This window comes from Vulpes lagopus, chromosome 6 (assembly GCF_018345385.1).
Source record: "Vulpes lagopus strain Blue_001 chromosome 6, ASM1834538v1, whole genome shotgun sequence".
NCBI classification, from domain to species: Eukaryota; Metazoa; Chordata; class Mammalia; order Carnivora; family Canidae; genus Vulpes; species Vulpes lagopus.
Window position 1 is genome coordinate 12,646,728 of NC_054829.1, and position 16,273 is coordinate 12,663,000.

Consider the following 16,273-nt stretch of genomic DNA (forward strand, 5'->3'; position numbering starts at 1 on the left):
ATATTACTCACAAACTTTTTATCATGGGGACTGCTTTTCTAGACATGGGACTGCTACCCAAACTAGTACAGGAGGAGACTGAGCCCAGACCCTACGGAGTCACGCACCCAACGTCACACATTGCCATGCTGCAAACCTCATGTCTGTTCTTTCCAAATCCCCAGAATGGGCACAAACCTCTCACCACTGTCCAGGCTGCAGCAATGCTCATGGTTCATTCCCAGCATCAGGCTCCTCCTGCCAGTCCTAATGGTCTGCCGGTCTTTGGTCTGTGGCCATGATGTGCCTCAAAGTCTTGTAACACCGACATTTAAAATCCCTGGTGATACTCTGCCCTTGAAATTGGGTACAGTCTTAGCACACGTACACTTTTGCTAGTCATTAATGGCTCAAACATCTAACCAGAGCACAAAATGAGTATCAAAAAGAGAGTCCACCACCACTGAAACCATGCATTACAAGACTCTTTTAAGTGGCACATCAGAGAGCGAGAGTTTACTTTGCTTAAATACTAATAGTTCTGTAGTTCTTTTGCACTTTTCTGGGTATTAAAAAAAAAAAAGGCAATGATGGTGGTCATTAGGGAAATTCTGCTAGAGTTTTCAAGAGGAAACTTCCAACTTACCAGAGCATGACAAGATTGTGAACAGGACTATCAGAGAAGAAGATAGGAGGAGATTTCAATCTTAAAACACCTGTACATTTGTCTTTTTTTTTTTTTAGCCTCCATGCATGGGCCAGATACACACCTGCACCCATCTAAACTAGACCATAAGCTCCTCCAGAGCAAGAACCCAACATTCCTTGAAACGGCAAATGTCTGATTGTTAACATTTCTTCTTCCTTCTCTTTCTTTCCTCCTTGAGTTTCTCCTGAAGAGCTGTCTCCCTATCACGTAGGTCGTATTCAAATGTACCTTCCAGTTTATGGAATTATATGGGTAACTTGTTACTGTGCCATGACTCATTGTCTTTCCTTTAGTCACTGTTGTTTGGTCTTTCTCCTTCTTCATAATCTAGTTGAGAATTTGCTCTCTATGATTTAATAAAAAAATATTCAGAGGAGGGAGATTCTGACTACATCAGGAGCTAGATTAAGGAATGGAGACATAGACTTGGTTTTCTGTGTGTATGTGCATGCACAAGCATGTTGGTCATATAAAAAGCATACTTATGTTAAATATTCTTCAACCACTTAAAAGCATTTCCATATTTTATATAATCCATCCCACCAAGTGATCAAGAAACACTTCAACACTTCATCCTCTTCAAATGCAGAAACAAAGTGCATATTCCAGAAGCAAGTATTAGACAGAGGTAGATGATCTGTCTACTTAATAGTGTCTAGTGCCGGGGATGCCTGGGTGACTCAGTGGTTGAGCATCTGCCTTCAGCTCAGATCATGATCCTGGAGTCTCGGGGTCCCTGCAGGGAGCCTGCTTCTCCCTCTGCCTATGTCTCTGCTTCTCTCTCTCTCTGTGTCTTTCATGAATAAACAAATACAATCTTAAAAACAAAACAAAACAGAGTCCAGTGCCAAAGAGAGAAGGTTAGTGTGAACCAGGCCTCTCTTGGTTCCCTGTAGGTAGTATCAGGAGCGGGGGTGGTGGTGATTTTTTGGCATGCATATTTCCATCACCTCCATGTGCCCATGGCAGGCATTGTTAATCAGCCATGGGATTCCTTCCTGCTGGGCACAAATGTGAGCTCAGAAGCTTTCCAAATTTGTAACCCTCTGAGGACTATCCCAGTGGTAGGAGTTGACATGTAAGGTAAGACCCACTGAACATTTCTGGTATGCAAAGTGGGGTTTAGAATCCAAGAGGGTGGTTAAAAGATAAGAGGCTGCCTACTGTCTATAAAATATCCTTATGGTCACCTGAAGATGGTGGGAAGAAATCCCCAGGGCAGGGTTAAAGGCGATGTGTTTGTCATGAGGCAGGTGAAGAACGAGGAGGTAAAGTCCATTCAATCTTCAGTAAACAATTACCAAGAATATAAATATCTGAGCTGCTAGTAATTTTCTTTCCATTTTAGAGTTCTAAGTTACAGTTTCTTTTTTTCTGAATTCCTTGCTCTAAATTACAGAACTTTAAAACAATGGAACCTCCCCTGCATGAAGGAACCTCCTCTTCATCCTCTCCATTAATGAGCTATTGATGTCTCATGAATAAGTTGCACAAATCTGTTTATACACCACTTTGCTCCCCCTGCATCTGTCCCCCCTCCAGGCGTCGTGCTTTTTGCTCTTGCTTTGTCTTGTTTGGGTGTTGGTTTTTTAATTACAAAGGACATCGAAATGAATAGAGGCCCCACTACTCTGAAATTCATTTACTGCTTATTGACTTTTCAGTGTTATGAGCAAAACAACATGTATTTTCCTATCAATTTAGCTTCAGACAGTATGACTCGCTAAGGGCCTTCTTTCCTAGAGAATACTGCTCCACCTTTGTTTATGGGTGGGCTTTTTCGTTCACTCATTTTTAAACAAAGAATCCATTCTTCAAAGAAAATAGACTATGGTATTAGCTGCCATTCTTATTCATTTTAAAGGAACAATGCCTTTTTTGCAGCAATAACTACCCTGGCCAGAGGTCATTTTTTCAATCATGTCAGTCATAGAGAACACAGCTGAAAGAAAAAGGCCTCTGAGAAGTTAAAATGAGCACCATAGATCTCGCTCACTGAGCTCGTCGTGCATTTTATTTCCCACTTCTTTTGCTGTCACGCAGCAACTGCCTTTTCCCATTTTAGACATGATCTTAATAAACCTGGTTACCTAGTTTCTTAGCCCGCAGAAGATTAGAAACAACTAATTCAAAGGAGATCGAGAGGTCTCTAGAAATCGACACGATGGCTGGTGACCAAAGACAGAAAAAGAACTGGGCCCAAGGATGCAAGCTCCGTGGCAACTAGAGGCCGTTTGATGTTTGGTCACATAGTCCTACATAGAGCGAGCAGTAATCTCCATTACCCTGGAAATCCTGTTCCTAACTATGTCTCTGAATCGTCGAGTTTATTTCATGTTCAATATTTTCCATTTTAGGAGGGACACCTGGGTGGCTCAGCAGTTGAGCATCTGCCTTTGGCTCAGGCTGTGATCCTGGGGTCCTGGAATCGAGTCCCACATGGGGCTCCCCGCAGGGAGCCTGCTTCTCCCTCTGCCTATGTCTCTCTCATGAATAAATAAATAAAATCTTTTTTTTTAATAAATAAAATCTTAAAAAAAAGTTTTTTTCCATTTTAGGAGAGGTAGATATATAATATACTTCAAGAGACTCCTGGATAATGAAAGTAATACAGTAAAATGAGAATAGGGTGGGCTTCTGAGTAAAATAAATTTTTTTTTTCCTTCCTGCAGTTTAATTGAGGTCTAGATCTGAAGTATAGATACCAGGTATAGACCTCAAGTAGGGACACTGCCTGCCCACATTGGGCTCTGTGTTTAAATTGGGGAAAAAATGAGTACAGGAAGCATTTCACCTCATTCATCTTTTCTGAATAGTATTTAAAATTTATGGGGCACCTAGGTGGCTCAGGTCATGATCTCTGGGGCCTGGGGAGGAGCCCCACATCCTCCAGCTTCCTGCTCGGCAGGGACTCTGCTTCTCTCTCACTCTCCTTCCCATGGCTCCTTCTCTCTCTCAAATTAATAAGTAATATCTTTTTTGTTGTTGTTGTTTTTTAAAGATTTTATTAATTTATTCATAAGAGAGAGAGAGAGAGAGAGAGAGGCAGAGACACAGGCAGAGGGAGAAACAGGCTCCACACAGGGAGCCTGACATGGGACTCAATCCCAGGTCTCCAGGATCAGGCCCTGGGCTGAAGGCAGCGCTAAACCGCTGAGCCACCCAGGCTGCCCAGTAAAATCTTTTTAAAAAATAAAAATAAATTTTAAAAATTAAAAATTTTTTTCTAAAATAGACTTTTTTAGAGGTCTACAGCAAAACTGAGGGGAAGGTACAGACATCTCTCATGTACCCCCTGCCCCCACACATGCAAAGGCTCCCCTGTGATCAACACCCTCCACCAGAGTGGGACATTCGTTACAGCTGATAAATGTACACTGACACACCATTATCATCCAAGATCCATACTTTCCATCAGTGTTTGTTCTATGGATTTGGACAAATGTATAATGACATATGCCCATCACTATGGTATCATACAGAGAAGTTTCACTGCCTTAAAATTCCTCTGTGCTCAGCCTATTCATCCCTCCTCTGACCTCCCACCCCTGGAAACCACTGATCTTTTGACTGCCTCCACCGTTTTGCCTTTTCCAGAATGTCACATAGTACGTAGCCTTTTCAGACTGGCTTCTTTCACTTAGTCATATGCATCTAAAGCTCCCTCCATGTCTTTTCATAGCTTGATAGTGCATTTCTTTTTAGCCCTGAGGATTATCCATTGTCTGAATGCACCACAGTTTATGTAGTCATTCACCTACTGGAATATAGCTTGGTTACTTCCAAGTTTTGGCAATCATAAACAAAGAAGCTATAAACATCCATGTGCAGGTTGTTGTGTATTGTGTAGATGTTAAGTTCTCTACCCCTTTGGATAAATATCAAGGAGCACAATTGTTGGATCATATGGTAAGAACATATTAAGTTTTCTAAGAAACTGCCAAACTGTCTTCCAAAGTGGCTGTATCATTTTGCATTCCCACCAGCAACTGAATGAGAGAGAATTCCTGTTGCGGCACATCCTTACCAGCATTTGGTGTTGTCAGTGTTCCAGATTTTGTCCATTCTATTAGGCATGTAGTGGTATCTTGTTGTTGTTTTCATTTGCACGTCCCAGATAACATATGATGTGGAGCCAGTTTGGGAGATTTTTAAGTGAACTGTAAATGCAGTCCTTCTCTCCACTACAAATCACATAAAGTTCTTCACCAGACTGTAAGGATTTCTTTTCGTTGATTCATTCACTCATTCATTCATTCACTCACTCAGCTTTCAAAAATACAGCGTGCCTACTACATACCAACCAGCACATACCATACTGTGCTAGTTTCTAGGGATAAAAAAGTGAAATAATGGTGGTTGTTTAAAAAAAAAATAGTATCAAGAATGCTTCCTGTTCAACCACCATCAAAATCCTGGAAAATATGGAAGCTCCCCACTATAACACTTGACATGTGTCAACTTTGAGTTGACATTAAATTGGGTCAACATTCAGTGGTGACAGAGGGAGCAGGATTCATGTTTTTTGTTGTTGTTGTTGTTTCTTAAAGATTTATTTATTTTAGAGAGACAGCGCACACGAGTGTGTGGTGTGTTTGCGCCCAAGTGAGTGGAGGGGAGGAACAGAGGGAGAGGGAGGGAAAGAAACAGACTCCCCACTGAGCATGGAGCCCAATGCAGGGCTTGATCCTACCACCCTGAGACCATGATTTGAGCCTAAATCAAAAGTCAGACACTCAACCAACTGAGCCACCCAGGTGCCTCTCAAGATTAATGTTGTGTTTAATTTCCTCCCAAATATAGAGAATTAGATGAACTAAGGAAGATATAGGAAGAGAGGGGTTGGTCTTGAATTGGCAATCAGCAAGGAGAAGACTCCTCTTCTGCTCTGCTGTTAGGCATTGGCATGATATCAGCCCCTGCAAAGACTGTATAGATTGGATTTTGGTCAACAGGAGAAGGGTAAATGGGTACAACCCCTAGTTTTGACAAGTGGTATTTTGTTCAGCAATGAGAGCAGGTCTTCATATTAGGCTAGTCTTCTATCATATCTTAATAACCTATTGAAAAATATTTATTACTTATATTTACATCAAAAAGTTTATCTGAGATCAGGTTTGAAAGATGGATTTAGGGATGTCTGGGTAGCTCAGTGGTTGAGCATCTGCCTTCGGCTCAGGGCGTGATCCTGGGGTCCTGGGATGGAGTCCCACATTGGGCTCCCTGCAGGGAGCCTGCTTCTCCCTCTGCCTATGTTTCTGCCTCTCTCTCTGTGTCTCTCATGAATAAGTAAATACAATCTTAAAAAAAAAGAAAGATGGATTTATATGTTGTAGTTACTAGAACTAGAAAAGATGACTTTATTCATAAAGTGGTGTTTATTACTTTAAAGATTCAACAAAATACCAAAGAAAAGTTACTTTAATTTGGGGCGTAAAGAAAGGGGTCAAAGTTATATGGCATTCCAAATGGCCTATCACAGCTGTGCCCAAGAATAGAGGGGGAAAAAATCTCACATTATCTTAGAATTTATTTTCTTCTCTTTATTGATTTTGGCCCTGGCAAGTCTTAGAATTATGGTCTCAAAGACCCTGGGGATTCTCAAGTGATCACCTGTTTCATTTTACTGATCAGAAAATTGAGGTTCAAAAAGGTTAAGTGATGCTTATGGTTGTCTCTTGTATTGGAACAGAGAATTTACTGGACACAGACACGGAGGAAAGACACAGCTGTTGTTTTTTTCTCTGAAAAGCCTCTCAGGCAGCACAACATCTGGAACATGATATTTGGAATATCTTATATGGCTATCAAGAGTTTCATAAACAAGTCAGAGGTACTTTCATAAAAGGAATTATTAATCAGTTGTTGCCACATTGCTTTATCTGCAGTGCCTAGGTTAGCTCTTTTTTGCTAAATTTGATAGCAGTTAACATCAGTTTCAACTTTTGCCTCTTTTATTTTCCTCTAAGTGTGCCAACACAAAATGTCCAGGGTTGTTCCTTTGAATTTCACAGCTTCCTTCTGTACCACTTTGCTTTAGCAGCAAGACACACACTTGCTGTTTATCTAATAAAATTGTAAATGTGTGTATGCATGCATGTGTGTGTGTACAACCTAGTGGTCTAGGGAATTTAACAACCCAGTTTAACAACACAGTAAATGGGATTTTACATTACTAGCTTTTTTTCCTTCTATGTGGTGAAGAAACGATTGGTCTTTTAATTTAAAGTCTTCTCTTAAAAAGAAGGTTGCATCAACTATAATAAATTCTGGATAAAAATGTTTCTGCTAATTAATTTTTCACTGAGCCAACCAGTCTGCCAACCAAGCTGCTTCTTTACTTGAATTCACATTGATAGTGAAATATTTTAAAGCAATAGATTTGTGGTTTCTTTTCTTTTATGACTTTTTTTGATATTTAAAATCCAATACTGCAGAGTGTAATGATCTTTTTCAACAAATATTTGCCATGACTTTGGAATTAAGTTGTATTGTTTTAGGAGCACAAGGTAAATAAAAATGCACTGAACCAGGTATGGAAATCCTAGATTCCAAATGACTATATGACCATGAAGAAAGCTCTTAACCTCACTGGGTCTCATTGTCTATGTTTATAAAGCAATAGAAATGGGCTAGAGGATCTTTTTTTTTTTAATAAATATTTTATTTATTTATTCATGAGAGACACAGAAAGGGAGAGAGAGGCAGAGACATAAGCAGAGTGAGAAGCAGGCTCCATGCACAGAGCCCAACATGGGACTCGATCCTGGGATCCCAGGACCACGCCCTGGGCAGAAGGCAGGCACCAAACTGCTGAGCCACCCAGGGATCCCTGGGCTAGAGGATCTTTAATGTATCTTCTAGTCTAAGATGTCATGTCTCTGTATGCTTGACTTGGCCAAGAAGTATAAGAGTCTTACCTAGTCCCAAGGCTTCAAATGGCATCTAGATGTGAATGATTTCCCAATCTTTTATCTGTAGCCTAATCTGTCTCTGGAATGCTGGATCATGTACCAAAGTAGTTATTTGCTATCTCCATTTGGATGATCAGTAGGCATCTCTAATGTAACATAGCCACAGCAGCATTCCCAGTCTACCCCATTGACCTCCAAATGAGCTTTCCCTTAGTTTCCCCAAATCTGGGGGATGGCTTTACTGTCCACAAGTTGCTTAGGCTAGAAATCTAAGAGTTATCTTTAGCTCTCTCTCCTTCTCCACCAACATCCAGCTATTGACAAATCCCATTGACTCTGCCTTCAAAAGCTATCCTGAGTCTTTCCATTCATGTTCCTCTCCTTTCTCTTACCTTCAGCCAAGCCCTCTGTAGCCCAGCTTCTGGTATTCCTCTCTGCAAACTACTTCCTGAACAAAAGGTAAAGTGAGCTTTTAATAATATAAATCAGACACTGTTCCTCTCCTGCTTAACGCTGTTCTGTGGCTTCCTACCACAACTAAGATAAATTGGAACTCCTTACTCTGACTTATAAAGCTCTACATGATATGGCTTTTGTCTCTGTCCACTGCTGCATCTTCCCCTTTCAACTTTCCTCAGTTCCATTGAGTAATTCCATGACCTTATTTCCTTTTTTTTTTTTTTTTTTTTTTTACCATCCCAGTCCAATTCAGGGCTCTTCAGAGAGGACCAATAGTGCATTGATATTTATGTTTATATATACATTGCAGTTATATTTATAAAAGGTAAATTATAAGGAATTGGCTCATGGGATTACAGAGGCTGAGAAGTTCCATGATCTGCCATCTGCGAGGTGGAGACCCAGGTAAGCCAATGATGTGGGTTCTATTCTGAATCCAAAAGCCTAAGAAGCAGGAATGCTGATGGAATAAATATCAGTCTGAGGGCAAGAGAAAACCAATGGTTCAGCTCAAGTATTTAAGCAGAGAGAGCAAATTCTCCTTTTCTCTGCCCTTTTGTTCTGTTCAGGCCTTCAGTAGATGAAATAAAATGCCCATCCATTGGGGAGGGTAATTTGCTTTGCATAGTTCAACAGTGCAAATGCTAACCTTATCTGGAAACACTGTCACAGACACACCTGAAAATAATGTTTAACCAAGTATCTGGGCAACCAAATGTACTGTGACCCACTCAAGTTGACCCAGAAAATTAACTATCACACATGTCAACCTTACTCATCTCTTAGGGTCCTTGTGATAATTCTCTCATCTGCCTCAAGTATTTTTCCAATAATCGCACAGCTGGTTTCTTCATGTTATTCAATTATCACCTTGAGAGTCACCTTCTCCAAAAGAATCCTTCCCTAACCATCCAATGTAATCACTCACATTACTATTTATCATGTCATTATAATCATCAGCACAACACTTATGACTGTTTGATAGCTTTCTTGCTATTTATTTATTTATTGCTGTATTTATCCAAAGAATGTAAGTTCTATAGGGACAGATACCTTACAGTGACCACCAAAATACCCCTAGTACCAGAATAGTGCAGCATATGATCGAATCTCAAATACTTGCTGAATTAATGTTGAATAAAGGACATCTCTCAGAACCTTAAGAACCCTAGATAGTGTTAACCAGATAATATTGTTTGTCCCCTTAAATATTTGCTCACAAGTGAATGGTGATTTTGGAAGGAAATTTATGCATTATGGACACATTGTAAATCTCTTGAGATCTCTTAAGGATTTATCTAGTAGAGTAGAAGTGGTTGCATAAGGTGATACAGTTGTTATAAGTTCTGTGTGAAGTACCGTATCATTGAAAATCAAGAGGAAAAATAGTCAATAGAAACAGGCCCATAGATAATCCAGACATTGGAAATAGCAGACAAGGCCTTTAAAATAACTATGATTACCATGTTCAAGAAAATAGAAAAGATGACTTAGAATCCATTAAAAAAAGAATAACGTGAGAATTCTAGAATTGGAAAATCTGCTCTCTAATATTAGGAACCTATTGAATGGGTTTCATAGTATATTAGACACAGAAGAACACAAGAAAAACAAGTTAATTAACAACACTACCTAAAGCATAGATAAAAAGAGTAGGGGGGAAAACAGAAGAGAAGATAAAAGATATATGAGATACAGTGAAAAGTTCTAACATATACATAGTCAGAGACTTGGAGAGGAGAGAGAAAATGGACAGAAGCTATATTTGCAGTAGACTGGCTGAGCATTTTCCAAAACTGATGAAAAATATCAATCTACAGATTTGAGAAGTTTAATGAATCCCAAGTAGGATGAATACAAAGAAATCACACCTAGGAACATCATATTACACTGCTAAAAACTGAGAAACAAAAACAAAAATACTAAAACCAATCAGAGTTGTGAAGCTAGATGAAGCTGAGAAGGACATAGACAATCCAGAAACTGGGCGGGTTTGTCCTTGAATAATCTAGAACACAAGGTGAATTCATTTTAGTCATAGCTATACTTTTATTTGTTACAATAGCTTTGAAAAAAATAAATTATATATTGTCATACATTGAATTTGTCATTATTGCTTACTACTCAACATAATTTTCACTCATTCATTCACTTACTCATCCATTCAACCATTCTTGCAGGTATTTATCCAAGTGCCTTTTGTGTGTCAGTCCGGGGTTATCCTCTTGGGATATGGTAGCAAACAGGAGAGATACAGTTTTTGTCTTTTTGGCACTACCCCACATACTTAAAAAAAAAAATGTCTTGCTTACTACTCCCATCCATTCTACAAAAAATGTACATTTTACAGATGAAGAAACTTAAATGCAAAGATATTAAGTAAATTTAGCATGGTCCCAGAGCCTGAAAGCAAGAGTGGTGATTCAAAACCAGGTGTGTCAGATATCAAAGCTTAGATTCTCTCTCCTGAACCACCTTGTCTCTATGGAAAGTCATCACATTTCCCTTTGTTTATCCCATCCCTTCCGAGTGCAACTGAAATCCTTTATTCTCTCTGAGATCTTTGACTAAACCATTGACTCTCTTCCCCTGATGGCCTATAGCCACACAGGTTATCACCACATTTTATGCTGTCTTATTGAAAGATATTTTGAGTGATTTGTGTAGTCTTCCTCAAAGCCCTGGAGGATGAGGTCTTAGCATTCTTCTGGGTTCTTTTGTACCTAGCACAACACTGTCATTATAGATTTGTAGCTTAATTAAAATCAAAGTGTCGGGCAGCCGTGGTGGCTCAGCAGTTTAGCGCCGCCATCAGCCCAGGGCCTGATCCTGGAGACCCCAGATCAAGTCCCACATCAGGCTCCCTGCATGAAGCCTGCTTCTCCCTCTGCCTGTGCCTCTGTCTCCGTGTCTCTCATAAATAAATAAATAAATAAATAAATAAATAAATAAATAAATAAATCTTAAAAAAAAAAACTAAGTGTCATCCATTTATCCTAACTACTGGATTAAGATTGAACCAGAAGGCAAAGGACATTTTGATAAGCCCATAATGATCTTTTTAACCTGAGGGCTATGGAGTCCACAAATTACCCTGAAATCATTGCCATATATATTTTTTAAAGGATTTTATTTATTTATTAGAGACAGAGAATGAGAGCATGGGCAAGGGGCAGATGGAGAGGAAGAAGCAGATTCTCCACTGAGCAGGGAGCCTGACATGGGGCTCAATCTCAGGACCCCAGGATCATGATCTGAGCCATCCAGGCACCCTGCCATATATTTTTAAATTTCATTTATTTATTCATTCATGAGAGACACTGAGAGAGAGGCAGAGACATAGGCAGAGGGAGAAGCAGGCTCCCTGTGGGGAGCCTGATGTGAGACTTGATCCCAGGACCCCAGGATCATGCCCTAAGCTGAAGGCAGATGCTCAACCACTGAGCCACCCAGGGGCCCCACCACATTTTATGTCTTTATATATGTATGTGGTTGCCTCAAATTCTCAAGGGAGTGTGAGATCCACAGAAGGTTAAGAAACATTCAATGTCATCCCGATGGCCTACTTATTAATGCCCCATCTCACTTTTCTCCACATCTACCTTTTTTATCTAGAAAATTAGAATTTATATGTTCTGAGGCATCACAGGTCATTTCCCCTTTGACACTCATCCTTGTGGCCTGGAAGAGAAGAATTGCCTGTTTCCACTCTGGAACAACAACAACAACAACAACAAAGTTCAATCCTAATCATTTTGAGGCAATTATGAGAAGTAAGACATGCACCACTACATTTCTGACAGGCTTTTACAATCCAGTTTTATTATTCAGCTCTTACTAAAATGCTACTCCCCTGGGAGAGGAAAAAAAAATCTCTGTATGAGTTCTTTAGCACAACAAACATCTTAAATGAAATATGAAGTAAAAATCACATTGATGTAATTTCAAAAATTCAGTAGGGAGTAGGAATGACCAGGGACCCTCTATCACCCCTGAGAAAGAGAGGGATGATGGAATAAGTAGATTATATAAAGTAGGGTGAGCTGCATTGGGAGGTGGGAAGGTAAGGAGGCACAATTGCCTAAATCCCTGAGCCGTAGGGATAAGCCACTGAGGAGAGTTGAGGCTGAGATTTTCTGGTGACGTACACCCTAGTACAACAACCCAGGAATAATTTTTAGAGCAATGCTAGAACACATCCTCCCAAATAGATTAGCCTTCCTATCTTGACATTAACAAAAGCAAATCCTACCACATGATCTGGCTATATAGTCTCCTGCCAATAACAAATTTAAAGCACATCACGGGGGCACCTGGGTGGCTCAGTGGTTGAGTGTCTGCCTTTGACTCAGGTCATGATCCCGGGGTCCTGGGATCGAGTCTCACAGTGGGCTCCTGGCAAGGAGCCTGCTTCTCCCTCTGCCTGTGTCTCTGCCCCTCTCTCTGTGTCTCTCATGAATAAATAAATAAAACCTTAAAAAAATAATAATATAAAAAATAAAGCACATCACAGTGTTTCACCCTCACCACTATCAAGAAGTGGTGAACTTCTCATTTAAAAATTCTCCTGGCCACACCTGTGGATCTGCCCTTGGAATTCTGTTCTAGAAATTAAGATGACAGACTGTATAGAGCCCTATCTTACATCAGTGGGATGGACTAAATTGGTGCTTCTAAAGGTTCTTACTTCTGCCAAATTCCTATGAAAAGGAAACATTGCCCAAGGGAATGAATTTAGGGCTCTTGTTTGTGTTACTAACTTTGTCTCTAATCCAAGTTCCCATTTTGCTTGGCAGATATACTGAAGAGGCACACATGGTGATCAATCCCACTTTTCAGATAGCACGAACCAGGGCGCACGAGGATAAGGAGGGATGGCATTTTCACAGTAAAGGAAAGCTACGTGTCTAAGACCGTGGTTGGCCTTTGGGCACAGCAGTGTCCAAAGCTTCCTGGCTTGCCCTCTCTCTGTTCCACCTTAGCTCTGTGATGGGGCTTTGAATCTCTGAATCCTGTAAGGAGGATCATAGGGATGATTTCGGAAGCCTATCTCCAAACCTCAAACCTTTGCATATGTCCCTCTTCATCGAACTTTGTTCAAATATCAAAACTAGCTTTACTCCAAAGCCATGGTACATGCCTTGAACCCCCAAATTGATAAGTGGGTTTTTGTGTTGCTTCCCTGTCCTGCTAAATTATCTAGGAGCAGAGGCTCTCTAGGGAAAGCTCCTCAAACTCAGCCCTGGGGCTAGGGACTCTTTAATCACCAATGGAATATCTGAATTCAGACTGTTGATCTGGTTTCTGGGTCCCTGTTGCTTTGCTGGCTCCATACCTCAGCATGTGAGTGCACCCTGTGATGCAGCCACTGTACTAGGCCACCTGCTGTGGTGGATGCATCCCAGCACCTGTAAATGGGTTGATGCCATCCCAGTCCACTTCTGGGTCCAATTTTAAGTCTTGCTCTGGGTCCTGATGCTTCCCAATCTACTCGTCCTGTTACAGCCACGAGACTGCATCTACCTGGGTTCTGAGGTACAAAAATATGCCTTGCTCAAGAGCAGATCCTTAAAACTTCCCTGCCCAAGCTCTGGAACTGTTCTAGACTCTAGAAATTTCTATAACCTAAAGATTGGCTTAGGGCTATTGCCACACAGGTGGGGTTAATGGTTTCAGCTGCAAGGAGAGGAGAACTAGAAGCCGGGGAAATGGGGGCTGTCAAGGGAGTCGTAAATAAGCCTCTCCTGAGAACAGGAAGAGAATGCAAGGAAAAAACAATAAAGAGAATATTAATCCCAGCTTTATCTTCTTCTTTTATCTCTCTTCTGGTGATTCCTAGGCCCAGCTGGGGCTCAGACTCACTACGTGAGATGACTGATGTGAGTGGTCCAGGGATCGCATCCCAAGAAACACAGCTACGGAGGTTACCACTACCTGTGGCCCAGCGTATGTGGCATCACAGGGGAAGTCATGTTCACATCTAGAAAAGGACCCATTCGGACCCCAGACAGGACAAAATCCTGGTTGGGACAGATTTCAGTACAGCAGCCCCAGGATGTCCTCCGATCCTGCAGCTGTTCCGGACTGGAAAGGCCAGGCACAGTGCCCCGGTGGGGCTGAAAGCAAAGGAAGACAGACTTTCTCCGTCTGGGCCAGGGAATATCAGGTTTCATGGGTCTCCCTCCACGTTTCCATGAAAGGCCACCGAAAAACCTGTTTAAAAGACTAGTTTGTCATTTGTGCTAGAGGAGATCAGATTCAGCTTTGAAGAGCAGCAGCCATCCTCCAAGACCCAATGGCATCTCTTGGAAACCTTTACTTCATACAAGCTCATGCAGTGTTAGCTGGCCCTGAGTGGTGTACACAGTGGGTGCTCAACCTTCCTTGCCCCCACATGGAGGGCAAGCCCCATGCCCACCACCCCCTCATCACTAATGACTCTGAGCCCCTCAGCAGCAACACATTCTCAGGTCAATCTTTTAAATTTTTTCCTTAGTTTATAAAAGCAATATATAGTTATTATAAAAATTCAAATACAAAAAAAGGACTTTACTAAAATTGTTAAGGACTTACGAAGGTGCAAAAGATAGGCAGTTACTCATGCTCTGCTCTTGTGCTAGAGAAGAATATAATGATGTAAGGAAAGGACCCTGCTTTAAAAAAAAAGATTTTATTTATTTAGTCATGAGAAACACAGAGAGAGAGGCAGGGGCACAGTCAAAGGGAGAAGTAGGCTGCATGCAGGGAGCCCGATGCAGGACTTGATTCCAGGACCCCAGGATCATGCCCTGAGCTGAAGGCAGATGCTCAACTGCTGAGCCACTGAGTGCCCCAGGACCCTGCTTTTAAAGAGCAATCACTTAGCAAACCGTATAAGCCATACATGCAAGCATACAAATTACAAGACAGTATCTGGTAGGCTCTGCAAGTTGCAAAAACAATAAACACCTTTACAATGTTTTCCCATGTGTGATCTATGATGTCATCTATATTAGAATCACTGAGGGGTTTATTAAACATGTTCATTTCTGGACCTAACCCCAGACCTACTGAAACAGAAGCTCTGGAAGGGGGACTTTGGAAATTGTGTGACTGAAAACCATACCATATGAAACCTTGCACCACAAAGTTAAGAACCACTGCCTTGGAGCCTGGAAGATAGAAAGTGTTTCCTCCATTAGGTGACCCAATGTCAATGTGCTGGTGACATAGGAGATTCCCTGAAGCAGGCTCATGGGTAATACCACTGCAGAATTCATCACATTGTGATGTAACTTCCTTTTCCTTGTCCATCTTTCCAGTGGATTAGGAGCCCCTCGAGGGAGAGATTTGTCTTCTTTGCTGGAATTGAGTTGGGCCATAGCTGGCCCTCAATAAATGTTGGTTGAACAAATAAATAATTGTGTATGATCTAAACAGGTTTGTCATTTGTGCCGGGCGAGATCAGATTCAGCCTTAAAGAGGTTTGAACAACCTACAGAATGGGAGAAGATATTTGCAAATGACGTATCAGATAAAGGGCTACTTTCCAAGATCTATAAAGAACTTATTAAACTCAACAGCAAAGAAACAAACATTCCAATCATGAAATGGGCAAAAGACATGAACAGAAATCTCACAGAGGAAGACATAGACATGGCCAACAAGCACATGAGAAAATGCTCTGCATCACTTGCCATTAGGGAAATACAAATCAAAACCACAATGAGATACCACCTCACACCAGTGAGACATGGGGAAAATTAACAAAGCAGGAAACCACAAGTGTTGGAGAGGTTGTGGAGAAAGGGGAACCCTCCTGCACTGTTGGTGGGAATGTGAACTGGTGCAGCCACTCTGGAAAACTGTGTGGAGGTTCCTCAAAGAGTTAAAAATTGTTCTGCCCTATGACCCAGCAATTGCACTTCTGGGGATTTACCCCAAAGATTCAGATGCAATGAAACGCCGGGACACCTGCACCCCGATGTTTATAGCAGCAATGTCCACAATAGCCAAACTGTGGAAGGAGCCTCGGTATCCATCGAAAGATGAATGGGTAAAGAAGCTGTGGTCTATGTATACAATGGAATATTCCTCAGCCATTAGAAACGACAAATACCCACCATTTGCTTTGACATGGATGGAACTGGAGGGTATTATGCTGAGTGAAGTAAGTCAATCGGAGAAGGACAAACATTATATAGTCTCATTCATTTGGGGAATATAAAAAATA